This window comes from Ochotona curzoniae, unplaced genomic scaffold, assembly GCF_017591425.1.
Source record: "Ochotona curzoniae isolate NIBS_2020 unplaced genomic scaffold, NIBS_Ocur_1.0 contig_2723, whole genome shotgun sequence".
Classification (NCBI taxonomy): Eukaryota; Metazoa; Chordata; class Mammalia; order Lagomorpha; family Ochotonidae; genus Ochotona; species Ochotona curzoniae.
In genome coordinates, this window is record NW_024465573.1 from 11,916,698 (window position 1) to 11,934,024 (window position 17,327).

Sequence of the window (17,327 nt, forward strand, 5' to 3'; positions counted from 1 at the left end):
TCCCTCCCACCTTCTTCCAGAATGACCATAATGTTGAACCTACATGGAGCTGCTATCTACTCAGCTCACACCTGTAAGACTAAGAATGTCAGTGTGAGTGGTTAGAAATCTTCCTTCCAGAGCTGGCATAATGGCTCAACTGCTTAACCCTCCATCTGCAAGGGGCAGCATCCTGTATGGATGCCAGGTCATACTCTATCAGCTCCACTTCTGCTCCAGCTCCCTGCTTGTGGCCTGGGAATGCTATGGAGCATAACCCAAAGCCTTGGGACCCTGCTCCCATGTGGGAGACTCAGAAGCTCCTGGGTCCTGGCTTGGAATCAGCTCAGCTCTGGAAGTGAACCAGCAGGTAGAAGATTTTTCTCTCTTTCTCTCCTTCTCTCTGTAGTCCTGCCTGTCCAATAAAAATAAATAAATGTGGAGGAAAGAGAAGAAAGAGCGGAAAGCGAGAAAGCAAGAAAGCAAGAAAGAAAGAGAAAAAGAAGAAAGAAAGAAAGAAAGAAAGAAAGAAAGAAAGAAAGAGAGAGAGAGAGAGAGAGAAAGAAAGAAAGAAAGAAAGAAAGAAAGAAAGAAAGAAAGAAAGAAAGAAAGAAAGAAAGAAAGAAAGAAAGAAAGAAAGAAAGAAAGAAAGAAAGAGAGGCAGGCAGACATATTATCTTCCTAACAAATGCTCTCAGCTCAAAACTGTGAGAATTCATTCCAAGACATTCTTCTCAAGGTGGAAGCTGCAGAATGCAGATGAAACCTTGGAATGTGTAGGTATGGGGATTAAGAACATTATGTTGGGTACAGCACAGAGAAGTCAAGGGATAAAATAGGGAAAGCTATGAGCATTTTTGCTTTTTCTTCACCCTAGCACATGGTGCTGTTTCAAAAGGCCATAAACGAAGACATAACGTGCCACAAAGAACAATGAACTCCTACATGTGTATCTTACATGTGTAAGAGACAACGTGATGACATCTATATATTCTGGTGCACACATAGTAGTGGTCATTTTCTTTTCTTGTTCTCCAACAAGAAAACAAATACCCAAGGGAAGGTTTAAATGACTGAGTCTCCAAACTGATCTTGTAGCATGATTTCATGCAAGCAGCAACATTTGGGGAACAGACCTTGCTTCCAACCTCAGCAAGGCTACATATAAAGCCTTGTAGTTTGCGCAAGTTATTAAACTTCAGTTTCCCCATCTAAAAATGGCTATTGTAAGGATTAAGTAAGACAAAAAACTGCGTCACATTGTGCCTGACATGTTAACAACTTTTCTGTAATTGTTGGTTCTGTTTTCTTGGTTAGAACTGGAAGTGTGTTTCTTAACATTTCTTTTATTGTCTTATCCCTGAATGGGGCATTTAAGAAATAAGTCATTCTTTGTAAAACTGTAGTTTCAGAGATAGGCCATCTGTTTATGTATTATGTACATATCCATCATTCATAACACAGAAGTTAGTGGTTTTTTTAATTGCAAATCCTAACAATCCATTTTCACCCACCTGGGTAATGCAGGCCCAAAGAGAATGCATGTGATAAGAGAGCTTGTAGTTTACACTGTTGGGTCAGCAAATGAAATCATTTCTATCTGATTTGATAGGTATCTCATCAGGGCATTGGTGAGAGATTATTAGATGACATCTATGAAGCAAAAAACATCTGGATTTGTGCCACTAGACAATAGTAGACTAATCACAAAGGATAACCAGCTGTAATTGTTAGGCTCAGAAAGGGATAAGTCGATGACGAGAGAGAGAGAGAGGAAACCAAATTTTAATAAAATTATGAACAGCATTTTTTTTTTCAAGAATAAGGGAAGATATTTTTATGTTACTCTTTGCTTTGTGTATTTCTAGTCTTTTGTATAAGTGTGACTCAAGCAGCCAGCAGAAACCATGATCTTGTCTCAGCATTCATGACATTGAGCACATTGTGGCTGCTAACTTCTTATAAAGCAAGCATGCAATAGAAACAGTGGTTAACAGAACCAGGAGGATGTGAAGACTGAGTGGGTCGGTACGGGGGAGATGGAACTCCCAAATGACTAAGGTTGCATCTCCTGCCAGCCCACTGGCATGTAGGCTCAGAAATACAAGCAATTTTAGCAAGGAATATGCAATATATCTGGCACCACTGACCTGAGATTCATACATCCTATTTGTAAAAAATAGAATTCTTTCAAGATTTATTTTATATATATGTGTGTATGTATATACATATAATAAATAAATAAATAAATAAATACACACATATACTGAAAAGGCAGAGTTACAGAGGGACAGAGAGAAAGATCTTCTGTCTGCTGGTACACTCCAGGTGGCCACAATGGCCAGAGTCAAGTTGATCTGAAGCCAGGAGCTTCTTCCAGGTCTCCCATGTGGGTGCAGGGTCCCAAAGTTTTGAACCATGCTTTACTGTTTTCCCAGGCCACAAGCAGGGAGCTGGATGGGAAGTGGAGTAGTCGGGACACAAACCTGTGCTCACATGGAATCCCAGTGCATGCTAGGAAGGGATTTAGCCATTGAGCCACCATGCTGGACCCCCAGGATAGACTTTTTAACATGGTACTTTCTGATTAGTAGGGTGCTATATCATCATCATCATTATTGTCATTAATAATACAACACATATAGGTGTCCAAATTTTTCTCAATTTGCAAAAAAGTAAATTTCATGATAAGCAATGTGCACATTAGCAATGCTAATGCATTTCATGATTTAGCACTGGTTGTGGATTCCTTTTTAGTCTTCAAAGACTGCAAAGGAATATTACAATAGACAGCAAGTGTTTGACTTACTTTTAATTCAAATGAAATGAAAAAGAGATGGAGATGACCTTGCTGGAAGCAGCATAGCATGTGTTCACATTTCTGCAGCAGGCAATCCCTTTCCACAAAGGCACTTCAACTAGTGGTGATCCAAGAAAAAATTATAAAGTAATTATAAAATATTTAAATGTACTCCTGGGCCCCGCACAGTAGCCTAGCAGCTAAAGTCCTTGCCTTGTATGTTCTGGGATCTCATATGAGTGCTGGTTCTAATCCTGGCAGCTCCACTTCCCGTCCAGCTCCCCACTTGTAGCCTGGGAAAGCAGTTGAGGACGGCCCAAGGCCTTGGGACCCTGCACCCATGGGAGACCCAGAAGAGGCTTTTGGCTCCTGGCTTTGGATTGGCTTACTTCCAGCTATTGTGGTCACTTGGTAAGTGAACCATTGGACAGAAGATCTTCCTGTCTGTCTTCCTCCTCTCTGTATATCTGCCTTTCCAATAAAAATAAATAAATTAAATGTACTCCTGTCCCAATCCCTGAACAGACAAATTAGGTCTCAGAGTTCTCTCTTGTTCTCTGCTGCTGTTCGATAACTCTTTCTGCCAGGTGTTATATGATCATCAGTATTTTTATCGCCATAGAGAACTCTGAAAGGCATAAAAAATTTTCAAAAATTAAAATGAGATCCCTTACTGGAAAAAGTATGGACAGCCATGGACTCTGCTCAAAGTCGCCAGGGGATGACTCATCAGAGACAGATGGGGTTATAGTGGCTGATCTGCCCTGAGAAGGCCCCATTTTCCCCAGTTGCCTTTCTTTGCCAGGCTCCTTGCCAAAACTAACCATGTGGATTTTGCAGGAGAAGCATATAGGGCTATGGAAGAAGAGATGGCAGATGATCCAGTGAAGATGAAGAAGAAAAGGATACATACACAGAGAACAGAATGAAGCCACTTGAGTTCTGCTCTAGTAAATCAGACGTGCAGTTCTCTCTGCCCAGAAGAGTTATATAATTTGTGTCAACAGACATGGGAGGATAAAGGAAAGATCCTCTCTCAGAACTGAGGTGTTTGATGAGCTCAAGTTTCACATCTTAATTTCATTCTGAACAATAACTCTCGTAGGATTTTCCAACCCAAATCCAACCCTGGCATAGTCTAGGGCTGTGAAGAAAGGAACTTCCCTCTCTCTCACACCATGTACATCAGATGATTAACAAGCCTTGCAGAAAAGAGTGAATCATGCTTTGAATTAATTTTGTAAATGCAAAATATTTCACCGTGAAAGACAGTAATGTCTAAATGGCTGTGGTTTAGGTATAATTGAGGTTCAAGGAAGTCCTTCATATCTTTTGTGTCATCTACTTTTGGGTAGACTTTGATCCTATTTTTCCTTAATCAAATGCAGCATGTGTTCCAGAGCCTAGTTCTGGTAAGGTAACGCCCAGGAAGCTTTATTACGGTCTCTTTCCCTTCATGCCCATGCAAGCAGGTCACGACTCAGAAAAAACGCTCCTCCGCATCAGTGACCTTGAGCACACCAATCACATTCTGATTTCTTTCACAGAGCCTAAGGCCATTTTAGTGGGTCTCTTCCTTTTACTTGTAAGCCACTCCATTGGGGATATTTCAAGACTTTCCTTATTGATGGATATATACTGTTTTCACTAAAAAGAACTTTATTTTTATTTGAAAGGCAGCATTACGGAGACGAGAAAGAAGGAGATCCTGCACCTGCTACTTCACTCCCCAAATTGCTGCAATGCACGGAGCTAAGCTGATGTGGAGCCAGGAACCAGGAGTTTTTCTTCTTGGTCTCCCATGTGAGTGAAGGGGCCCAAGGACTTGAACCATCCTCTGTTGCTTTTCCAGGCCATAAGCAGAGAGCTGAAACACGGGATGCTGGTGCCACGAGCAGAAGTTTAGCTTACTATGCCATAGTGCTGGCTCCCTCTACTTGTATTTTTCACCTCTGTAATTCACAAGAAGAAAGGGAATCTTAAGTCTTTCCTCAACCCTTACAGATTTGTCAGAGTACTTTTCTGTTTATTCTTTCCTAGCTAGGGGCAGCCTTGATGTGCCCATCCTCACCTCCATGGGGAAGAAAAAACAGTCGTATCAAGTATCCAACCTCATAATCAAAAGAGTGCTAGCCTCTGTTCCTGTAGCAACTAGTTAAAAATGAAGCAAAAGACAAACACAACAACAACAACAAAAACCCAAATGGCTGGAAATGCTGAGGCTAGGGCATCTGACCAAATGTCCTCCCTCCTGCATCAGTTTCTCCTTTCCCAGTGTGCCCTAAAAGTGAGAAGTCAACCCAAGATCGTAAAACGTCAGAGACAAAGATCAGGTGTTTCAGTGAGTCAGGGTTGGAAATTTACATCCCAGTGATGTGTATTACATTTCATTTGAGGGAAGAGCAATGTGAGTTTAAGCAAAATGTATTTTAAAAAGCAAATTATAATAAATGCCCTCTTGTTTAAGTCACAGGTAAATGGTGTTGTTATTCTGCCTTTTAAAATTCCAAAAAGAAAGAAAAGCATAATACTCAAGGATCTAAGGTGGTAGTGGAAGCCACCACCTCCCTATTCCAAAAGGAGGGGAGACTGACCCAGTTAAATGTGCCTGGGAGGGGAATCCTAAGGTTATCAAAGAAGCATAGAGGGCAAATTCAAGCTGGGGCCACATGTGAAACAAAGGCGTCAAGGGGCCAAGACGGTCAAGGTCCTCGTTGCTTTCTGAATCAAGGCGGGAATAACCGAGGGAAGCTTTAGAGCTAATGATTGTGCATGCTTTCCTGTAGGATGAATACTGATCAGATCACCTTAAGAGCGAACTTGGGGAGAATAAAACACTAAGAGAAAACTATGTTAGAAAGAACTAGTTAGCTCATGGGCCCAGCAACGTGGCCTAGCAGCTAAAGTCCTCGCCTTGAAAGTGCTGGGGTCCCATATGGGTGCCGGTTCTAATCCCGGCTGCTCCACTTCCCATCCAACTCCCTGCTTGTGGCCTGGGAAAGCAGTCCAGGATGGCCCAATGCTTTGGGACCCTGCACACCCGTGTGGGAGACCCGGAAGAAGTTCCTGGATCCTGGCTCTGAGTCTGCACAGCACATGCCGTTGTGCTCACTTGGGGAGTAAATCATCGGACAGAAGATCTTCCTCTCTCTATATCTGACTTTGAATATGAATAAATAAATCTTTAAGAAAAAAGAACTAGTTCCATATACTGCTATCAACAGAATATTTCAATTTCCCCAAACACTGTATTAGAATTTGGCATGAATGAAACAACCATTAGTTGGTTTTTAATAAATCAGCCAAATTCCTGTAAATACACCCAAATGCCCTGCTATAATCATGCCATGGGAAATCCCACTTCTCCCTGTTTTTCTATTTCATGTTACTGCTTTGTTGACTTAACTTCTATTTTTTTGTGTGTGGGGAAAAAAATCCATGCAGTGAGCAAATGCCATAATTTCACCTCAAAGTCCTGTTATTATCATTGGCACCTCAGCATCAGTGTTTGGATGAGTTGCAGTTATGACAGGGTTTTCTCCAAATTTTCCCTGTTAGCCAAGAGTACCAACCTCGGCTGGCTTGGGATCTGCCAGGAGCCGATAATGCCCTCACAGTGTCTCGTGCCCTTTAGGCTTGAGCATGCCTGTCCACCTACCATCTCCCCCTGGCTTTGTCGGCTGCTCCGACCTACAGAAGTTCATGAAGTGCATAACAGAGCAGTCAGGGAAGATGAAGAGCCCACGTGAGGAAGGACATTATGGATGGCCAGCACAAGGGCACACACTTCATACACTTCATCTCATTTTTGCTCAGAACCAACCTGAAGGGCTGGAGTTATTTCTATTCTGCATATGAGGAAGATGAAGTTCAGATGAATTTTAAATAATTTGCTCTGGTCAACCAGGCAGTTAAAGAAGTGGAAAAGATCTAGGCAAGATTTTTTATTAATATAACATATACATGCAGAATAACCTGCAAATCATAGTGGCTGATCTCAATGAATTTTCACCCAGTGACTATAAAATAACCATACTCATGGCCTAGCTCACGTCTCTGGTCACCTGTGAAGGCTGTATGAGAGAAAAGCAGACAATCTAGTCTAGCCATCTTGTTGAGTTAGTATTTTTCTCAAAGCTTCTGTGGTTTTCCTAACTAATGACTACTAGAGGAATTTTTTTTTTTTTAATTGGGGAATGTCCCATCAGGGAGAAACAAATTCCCAGTTTTCATCAGGAAGGAATTCTTCTCGGGTCTACATCTGGCTTTGACATAACACGAGCTGTTGTGTAAAGTTTCTCTACCTCTCTCTGGAGCAATCCTCTGCTCACTGAGTCAGAGACTCCAGCTCCCTCCGGTGTGACAGCCCTACACAGGATTTCCGTCCATCTTGATCGTGCGTGTTAAGGCACTGAAGAGCAACACGCACTCTAAAACTCCTTTAATCCACTTGCTAACTTTCCTTGATTGATTTTGCAGTCTGCAACCTCCTGCTGATCTCCTGGTGCCATGATTCCTACCACTAGACCCAAGCTCCACTTGCTGCTTTGTTCATTCATACACCCCCACAGCCTACCTAGACTAACATGCCTGAGCCAAATGTGGTGAAGGATCAATGAGTGAGGAATATGTTCACTCACCCAATCTCAAAACTGCTCATGTATTTAACTTTTTGTTGATTTTTAGGATCATCCCTGTATTCCCATCTACCACCTTCAATCAATTTCCAAATCCTGTTATTGCAGCTTCTACTTATTATATCCACCCTCACTGCCCTCTGAGCCGAAAGTTTAACAGCTATCACCTGGAGTCTTCAATCCCCTTCTGCCTGGTCTTTTGATGCCATTGGCTCTGTGAGAAACAATGTAGTTGTGTGTATTTTTTTCTGTTTCTGCTTTTCACATGATATTCTCCTTCTCAAATATCCTTACATGCACTGAATTGATGATTTCACAGTGGAAGGGTTGAAGTGATTTGTCACTTTTTGTGTTTTGCTCCACTCTCCAAATTCTACAGGTTAATTCTCTAACACAAAACACATCTATAATATTTTCTTTCATATATTAGGATCTTTAATCCAGCCAGAACTTAACTTTACACGGCCTGTTTTTTCTTCTGCATAGCTACACATCTGTTTACTGTTTTTCAAATTACCCATTGATTTCCTGTAGAATGAAAAAAAATCCCTTCATTGTCTCCTATCAAATTCTTTTGTATATTTTGCACTCCTTAACTCAGTCTTTTTCAAAGATTACTTTCTAAACTCCTGTTAAAATTCCTGTTTCAAACACAAAGTAAAGCCTCTTCAGGTTTCCGCAATTGTGTATTTCAGCCACCCACGGTTGTCCTGACAGGTCCCATGGAACGTGCTGGAATGTTCCCTGAGGCCCTTAGAACTGCACGTAGCAGTGTGGTTGCTTCTCAGGGCAATGCTCTTGTGGTTTTCCTTCCCACTTAAACCTTCAAGTCAGTTCTTTAAAAAAAACAAAAGCATTAATCCTTTCTGTATATGATCGCATTTTATCAGCAAGACATTAGAAGGAAAGTAGATGAAACATGAGGGCCTGGTTTGTGATGACCACTGCGGGTTCTTTCAGTATGGAAGTTGATCAGACACACAGTGATCCTTAGCATGCTGCTTCATTCAACACTGAGCATGTACTGCGTGACAGGTGCTACTCTAGACAGAGCAAACAAAACAAAATTTCTCATCATCATGAAGCAAGCTGAGAGAGGCTGGCAATGAACACATTAAAAAAATTTTTTTTGCAACACTTCTTTTTCAGTAGGGATATAACGCATGTGTTACTTCAAAAGGTCATGAGGAAAAGTAGAATTAAAAGTCCAGTTTCTTCTGGTTGAAAAAATATTTTAAGATTCTGTATAAGTACATTTTCTAAAAGCTCACAGAAATATGCATTATAAAAATACTATGCATTGATTTAAAATTTTTGCATAAAAATAAACAGCTTTTAGTTGCATCTCTATTCGAGTCTCCTAGTATAGAGTGCCATATAAAATTCATAAGCATCCAGACCAAATTGAAACACTTATGTATTTGTGCTACCACTCTCAAATCAAGGTACGTATTATCAGCCTCATAGGAGCCTTTATTATTTTCTCTTCAAAGGTGATAACCATCAAAAGATAAGACTATTCTGATATCTATGTATGTATGTAAATTTTGTCACATTTTAAACTGTATGTGAAGGAATCACAATGCAATGATGACTTTTTTCACTCAAAATTATGTCTGAGATTTACCATGTTAATCAGGTACCTCAATTTTTCCTTTCCTTTTTTATGGTATTTTATAGTATGAATATGCTACTTTTATGTCCATTGAAAAAATTTTTATTGATTCAAGTTTTGGAATACTGGACATAAAGGGCTGTGAACATCCTTCTACATGTTTATACCGAGCATATTACTAACTTCTCTGAAATCAGGAGTAGATTGTGAGACTTGAACAAAGTTTCCAATTTTTAAAATTCTTATATGTATATATATATATATATATTGAAAGACGAAGAGATTGAGAGAAAAAGAAGCAGAGAGCTGTGTCCCCTGGTTCACTCTCCAAACATATGTGAAAGTTGGAGCCGGGTCAGGCTGCACCAGGAGCTAGGAACTCCATACCACACTGGTGGAGGGACATCAACATTACAGGAATCACCTGTTTCCTCCAGAATGTACATTAGCAAGAAGTCAGCATTAGAAGGACAGTCTGAGCTGGAACTTAGGCACTCTAACACGGGATGCAGGTATCCGTTCCAGGTGGTGTCCTGATGTCCCAAGTATCTGCTCCTTGAATAGATTTGTCTTAATAAAAGATACTCAAAGAGCCAATAAGTCCATGAATAGGTTCTAACTGGGAGTGCACATTAAAACCAAAGTGAAATGGTACAATTCCAGGTGATCAGAATGATTAAAATTAAAATGAGTTTTTGGTACCAAGGACTTATAATAATTTGGAGTAGGTTGGAATCACACATTGCTAGCTTGCATTACTTTTGAAAGCAAGTACATTCTTATTTTTCAGTTTTCAAGAAATTTTATATATTTATTTTATCTCCTGTGTCTTTACGGGGAAGAGGTGGAGGGATGCTGTTCCTTGCTGTTAAATTGCATCAACACCCGGGATGGGGGATAATCATCTCATGACACATTAGAAACCCTGATGTGGGGAAAGAGTGTTCCAAGGGTGTCATTTGAATGGTTTTGATAATTCTGAGAAATTGTCGGTTTTATTTCTCCAGGGATGAGAAAATCTTTCCAAGGTCTTTTGATTGACAAAGTCCCCCTTAGTGCATTCATAGACCCAGGAACATGCTGCAAAGTTTGGCAAGGACAATTGCCTAACCTCTTCTGCTTTCCATCCTCTGACAAGGTAGGCAGCAACCCTTGCTGGCCTAGATGAGCTGGCCGTCGTGTCCCCAGTGTGCATCTGCAGTGCTGTCCACCACAGGCAGCAGAAACTGAAGAGCACAATGCCCAATACATGTACTCCAAGGTTAGACCACGCCTTGTGATTTTTCCCTATGGCCAGGGTCTGGAGTCCAGTGGTCTACTGGGGGAGCCTCCCAAGAAACCTAACCTGAGGTGACCTCAGACCTAAATCTTAATGTGTATCAGCTAGTGCAGTGTCAAGTACCAATGGGTACTATAGCCCAGCCCAGCCAGCCCACCAAACACCTGGTCCTCACACATACCTGTGGGTATCACAATCTATTTGGGGCAAGCCCCCTTAACCCCCATCAGCCTGATCCCAGCCCTGGGTTTTGCACATGCCAGCCTCTGCTACAGCCCAGTCCAATCTAGGCCATATCACATCCAATTTTCATGTGTACACATCATGCTGTGGCTTAGCTCAGCCCAATCTGCTCCCAGATGCAGCCCTCAAAGATGCTGACAGGTGCTGCTACCTTGTCTAGCCTGGCCTTTCCCTAGCCCTTGTTTTATGCTTATCAACAATAGGTACAGCCTAGCAGGGGTGTACCCACAGTAACACTGCTAGGCCTGCTTCCAGCCTCCAGACTGCACCTGCCCAGGAGTATTGCAGTCCAACCTGACATGACTCACACCCAGTGTAGGCACTTGCTAGTTGTTGCTGTGGCCTAGCCCAACTGAACCACCCACAGACTGGCTACCATCAGTCCCAACTCTCATACTTGCCAGTGGAAGAAGCAACCCAGCATGATAATCCCCAAAGTTCCTTTACAAGGCTGGCTCTCAGCCCCATTTCTGTGTGTACCAGCAGGTACTATGGCCCAGTCTGAGATGACCTACACCCAGTCTTGGCATTCACCAGCCTGCACTATAGCCACATTTAGTCAGGCCTGCCTCCAGTCCCAACTCTTGCCAGTAACTGCAGCAACCTAGCCCAGCCTGGACTACCCTCATCCCTCATGTGAAATGGCAAGATCAGCACCACCAACAACCTGGTCATTTAGGACACCTGGTGTCTTCCTGAACCTGAGAACTACACAAACCAGAAGTGGAAGAAACGTTGCACAGACAGCAGTGCAGCTCAGCATGGGGTCACACGAGGTAAAGTGCTGGACCAGGATGGCTTCGTGGTTAAATACTTGCCTTTCAGGGATCCCATAGGGGCACCAGTTTTTATCCTGGCTGCCCCGCTTCCCATCCAGCTCTCTGCTTGTGGCCTAGAGACTAGAAAAGCATGAGAGAGCATGACTCCCAAGACTTTCAGAGGCAGTAATGGGGACAGGGAAGCAAGTAAGATATGAGCAGACGATTTGAGATGACTCCAGCTCAGCTTCACTGTAATGTGGTTTTTGTGTGCCTAATTGACAAAATACTGGGCTTTAAGAAAAATGAAAAGCAATAGCTATAAGTATGTGATTTTAAAAAGTCATATTTATAGCAGCAGAAGATGGCTCAAGTCCTTGATCCCTGCACCCACACAGGAGAAAAATCCTGGCTCCTGCCTTCAAATCAGCTCAGTTTCAACTCTTTCAGCTATCTGGGGAGTAAACCAATGCAAGAAGAGCTGTATATCTATCTATCTATCTATCTATCTATCTATCTATCTATCTATCTATCTATCTATCTCTAATTCTACCTTTGAAATAAAAATAAATCTTTATGAAAAAAATCAGTCACTACAGAAACAGTTTTGTCTTTATCTGTGGAAATCTATCTATTCTTTCCAAAGCATTTTATGACTTTTCTACTGGTAGGAAATATAGTCATATTAACAGCTATGGAACTTTATGTGAGACAAATATTGCTTTAGTAATCTAAATCATATGTACTGCATTCAAGAAATGTATTAAAAAATTTCATTTCCTCAAATCAATCCTCCCTCCACTTTCAGTTTCTGCAAACTGTAGGTCTCCTTGGTACTTTCCAGATTGTCATATATGTAAATAATGCAGTATATAGCACTTTATGCATTTGTTAGCATGAGTTAAAGATATTTTTCATGCAAGTGTACCTATTTTTTAAATGTCTGAGTAATATCTCAGTTTGCTTTGATATTTTTAAAAATTTGGTTGTAATTCTATTTGCAATACCATATCAAAGATCTGTAATTGCTGCTATAAAAAAATTCAAACCTGAGAGTAAAAAGTATATTGAAATGCAAGAAGTTTTGAGATAACTAAATACTACTACTGGATGATTCTGCTTGGATTCTAAGCTTAGTCGGGGAAACCAAATTTTCTCCTCCCAAAGCAAACACAGTTCTAATACGTAGTCCATCACTGAGAGAAATGAGGCTCTTATTCACTGATGGAAAGGGCAATAAGAGCAAATTATAAACTTCTCATTTAAATCCTGTTTGAGCATCAAAATTTCAATTAGAAACCTAAAATATACAAATGTACCAATACCCATCCTTGACTTAAATATTGAGTTCTTCAGTGTAGCTCAACGTGAGTTTTAAACATAGTCCACTGGTGGCTGGTTCCAGTGAAGAATCTTAAAAATCCAATATTTTAAACACCTGATTTTAAAAAAATTATTTATTGACTTTTATTGGAAATACAGATCAGATTTAGAGAAAAGGAGGGACAGAGAGAAAGATCTTCCATCCACTGGTTCATACCCCAAATGGCAACAATGGCTGGAGCTGAGTGGTTCTAAAGCCAGGAACTTGGAGCTTCCACCAAGTCTCCAACAGGGGCAGGGTCCTAAGGGTTTGAGTCATCCTCCTCTGTGGTCCCAGGCCATCAGCAGAGCGCTGGAGGGAAGAGGAACATCTGGGACATGAACGGGCACCCATATGAAATGCTGGCATTTACAAGAGAAGGATTTAGGCATTGTGCCATTGTGCTGAGCCCCAAAACACCTAATTCTGATCATTTGGATCCTCTAGTACAGAGGATCCTCTTTTCTGCTTTTTTCTTCCTCTTTGCTCATGATATACTAGGACTTTGAGACAGATCATTTGCAGAGAAGCTCTTGACAGAATGTTCGTATTTGTAGGACTGGATGCAGGAAGCAGGAACCATAACCATATCTGAAGGTCCTTCAGCCAGTACTGTTCCTTCTCTTGAGAGATGTTATTAAGAAGCCAAAGTCAGCAAGGAGTACAGATTGAGGTCAGATTATTGGCTTTTCTCTAAGTGTAGCACAACACTGCAAGCATATACACCACCTGATGCTATAAGAAAAAATTAGATCTGTGTTACCAGACCAAAAAAATGTCATTCAATTCTTAGGGTCAATTTTATAGCAATATTATGTAGTCATAATAACTAACCCCAAACATATTATTTTTAAATAATTGCCCACAAACTCTTGTATAATGAAAAAGGAGCTGATTCATTGGTTTTATTTATAGATACAGCTTATTTTTTCCACTATTCTACTATTTTTGTTAGTGTTATGGGTCATTGTAGAGGAAATGAAACCATTCCCAGATACATGAAGTATTGCTGAAACAATAATAAATTTACAGCAAAATAAGCTGACTATATCTTTCTAAATACTGTAAACGGCTTTAGGTCATGCACTCAAGTTCAAAGAGTTCTTATTACGCTTCCTCTTTTACAGAACAGAATTAATTTATATTCTCATATTTTAGATAGCTATCTATCTACCTATTGACACAGACAATGGTAAAGTAAAAGGAAATCCTGCCATTTGTGACAATGAGAATCAACATGGAGGACATCACGCTACAAGAATTAAGTCACAGAAAGGTAGGCACTATGTAATATTAAATACACATGGTATCTAAAACAGTTTCACTTATAAAAGCAGAGAGTTTTATTGGGGTGGAGAAAAGGGAAAGTGAGGAAAGATTGGTCAAAAGGTACAAAGGTTCAGTCATGCAAGATGCATTGATTCAAGAGATCTGACTCACATCATATTGGCTGCAAATAATCGTACTGAATTGTATACTTGATATTTTATAGATCTTAAGTGCTTCCATCCCTAAAAGAAGAAAAAGAGAAAGTGTCAGGTGTGGCAAGGAAGCAAATGTTAACAGTGAGGTGATAGACATGTTAAACACCTTGACTGGGATTATCATTTGTCAACATGTAGCAAAACAGTGATGTACTTCAAATCTATACAATTCCTAGTTGTCAATTATAATTCTATTTGGGAATAAAAAATTAAATCACTTTTTGAATAGAAAATTAAAGTAGGAAGTAATGATACCCATTTGTAAGTATCCACTTAACACAAGAGCTTTTGAAAATGAAACAAAGCTGGATACAGGGCTACCATGAATACAAGGAAGAACAAGACAGTAAGAATCCAGGTTGAACCTCACTTTTAAATATTCAGAAAATATATATCAAACGATGTTCATAACAGCTCTTATTCCCACCTGCAGCTAATGGCCCAAACATGGCCCTCACGCATCGTAGACCAGTGATGCGTGTATTTCTTCTCCTTTCCCACTCTTCCCATCCCTCTACTTGTTCCCACTATCAAACGTCCAACCTCCAGTCAATACCCAGTAAGACTAAGATGGTTATGTTAAGACAGGTAAAGCTGGAGGTTAGCTTTGGGCAGGGCACCATGGCCCAATCCAAATCTAGAATGACATCAGTTCAAACAGCATATAGTTCATAAGTCATCTTCTTCAATTTTTTTCAGACTTTAGATTTACATTTAAGTGTAAGTGATCCTCTCAAATTATGTAATCTCAACAGCAGAAAATCAGAGAACAAAACTGGAGAAGCTTATCTTCATAGACACCCACTTTATGTGCTTGTGTGTAGGATTGGCAATGCAGGAGGAAGGAAGGTCAGAGTTCAGGCTATTGTCATGGTCCAGATAAGATGGTATCGGGTCTTGATGGGGACAGAGCCCACAGGAGCGGAAGCAAGGCACTAATGATGACGGTACTAACTTGGGGAACTTAATGTACAGAGCAGGGAGAAAAAAGGAACTGTCAAACATTACTCTGAAGTTCTGAATTGGTGCGAAAAACCCCAAGTTGGTCTAATTGGGCTGCCAGTTGGTTTGCAAGAGGACTAGAAGGATGAATTCCACTTTGGACAAAGTCATAATTTAGGATAGAAGGTGACAGAAATAGTGTTTTTAAAACTATAAAAATAGGTTTACTTTTAATGGGAGTGCTTTTCTACAAATGACACTTGAAGTGATACGTCAACATTTCCAGTAAAATAAAAATACTCTTAGAGAGGGAAGATTAGATAGGAGAGTTCCAGAAGCTTCTCACTCAGAACTCCTATCATGGCAGCCAGACCCCAACACATACCCATGAGAACCTCATAGATGGTTTAAGCCTCATACCTTCACAGATGAGAAAACTGCTGTCCAAATAATCTAGAGCTGCTCAGTGACAGGTCTAGGATTGGAAACTTGGTTTCTTTTTTCAAAAAATATTTTATTTATTTTTTTATATTGGAAAGTCAGATATACAGAGAGAGGAGAGACAGAGAGGAAGATCTTCCCGTCTGATGATTCACTCCTACAACAGCTGGAGCTGAGCTGATCCAAAGTCAGGAGCCAGGAGCCTCCCCCTGTGTCTCCCAGTCCCTGAGCCACTCTCAACTGCCTTCCCAACCACAAGTAAGGAACTGGATGGGAAGTGGGGCTACTGGGACCAGAACCAGTGCCCACATGGAATTCCGGCACGTGAAAGGCAACGACTTCAGCTTCTAGGCCATTGCACCAGGCCAGAAACCTGGTTTCTTAATGCACAATTCATTAATGGTATGTGTGTATGTCCTGCCTATATGCAATAGGCTAGGACTTGAGTGTGAGACTGACCCAGGTCCTGTCAACCCAGAACCTGCAGTCAAGCAAGCAATGAATGACTACATTCAGAGAGAGTGTGTGCTAAGGAAGAAATAGAACAAGGGTTATGAAGGAGAGTAGGTGGTGTTGGGGCTGAGTCGAGTCAGAGTCAGAAGGATGCAGCTGTGTGGAGAACAGGGCAGATAGGATTCTGGGAAGAACAGAAACTGCAAAGATCCTGAGGATGGAATGAGCTTGACATGTCTGAGGAACAACAGGGAGCAGGGTGGCTTAAGGGCAGTGAGTAAATGAAGAGATGACAAGCGGTGAGTAGCATCAGAGAAACCAGTGGCGTATAACCACTCACAATTCTGCTTTTGATGTTCACAGTGCTGGGAGAGCAATGACGGCAGAATAGGGTGAGGACGGGTTTAAAAGGATTGAGAATAATTAGCTGATGTGAAGCAGAAAGGGCGTGGCAGCAGCAGATAGGAGAGGACAGGCTGAGGAAAGAGGGACACCTGGAGACCCATGGATATGGGAAGCCACATCCACAACAGAATGATGTTGCAGTGGTCAGATACCCCAGGAGCAGTCAGCGATTAAAGCTCCACTGGCAGCCAGGTGGGAAGCGGAGTTCAACAGGAACTCAGGAAGTGAGCCCAGCCAAAGAACTACAGACCCTGCTTATTTGTATAACCAACCAGGAGCATAAACAGAACAGCAGAGTCCAAGTAAGTGGGTGCAGAAACAGGGTAGATTTCTTGGCTCAGACCGCTGAGTGCCAGATCAGGCCCCATTGTGTACTGAGGCCGTACCTGTGGGGGTGAAGGGAAGACAGAGTGCTGCATGTGCACAACACCAGAGCATTCACGGGTCACATCGGGAAAACAGTACCAACTTGGCATCCTACAAGTTCCAACCAAAATTAGGTCCAAGCGTTTTCCAGACCTAACTGCCAGCACATTCTGGCAAGAAAATAAGAAAAAAATCTGTGCAATTAGCACCACTTACAAGTGACATTTGGGATAGCTCATATCACCCTGATCTTTGCCACTGCTGGGACTGGGAGCAGAAGAAAGGCAGAGCAGGTAATGGTGCAGTAACAGCACACAGGGATGGGAAGTGGTGAGCCAGGAGCTGGGGCTATGGAGACTGTGGTAAGTGCCTGGCATGAGAGCGCAGGACTGAAATTTGCTAGAGGGAGTGGCATGCGTGACTGCAAATGAAGAATCAGGTACTGAATGGAATCAGTAAAGCTGACCAGCAGACTGACTTACAGGCAGCAGCCTCAAAACTGGCCCTAAGAGGATGAATCTGCTAATCAGAGTTGCAATGATCAAGAACAAAAGAAAAGACA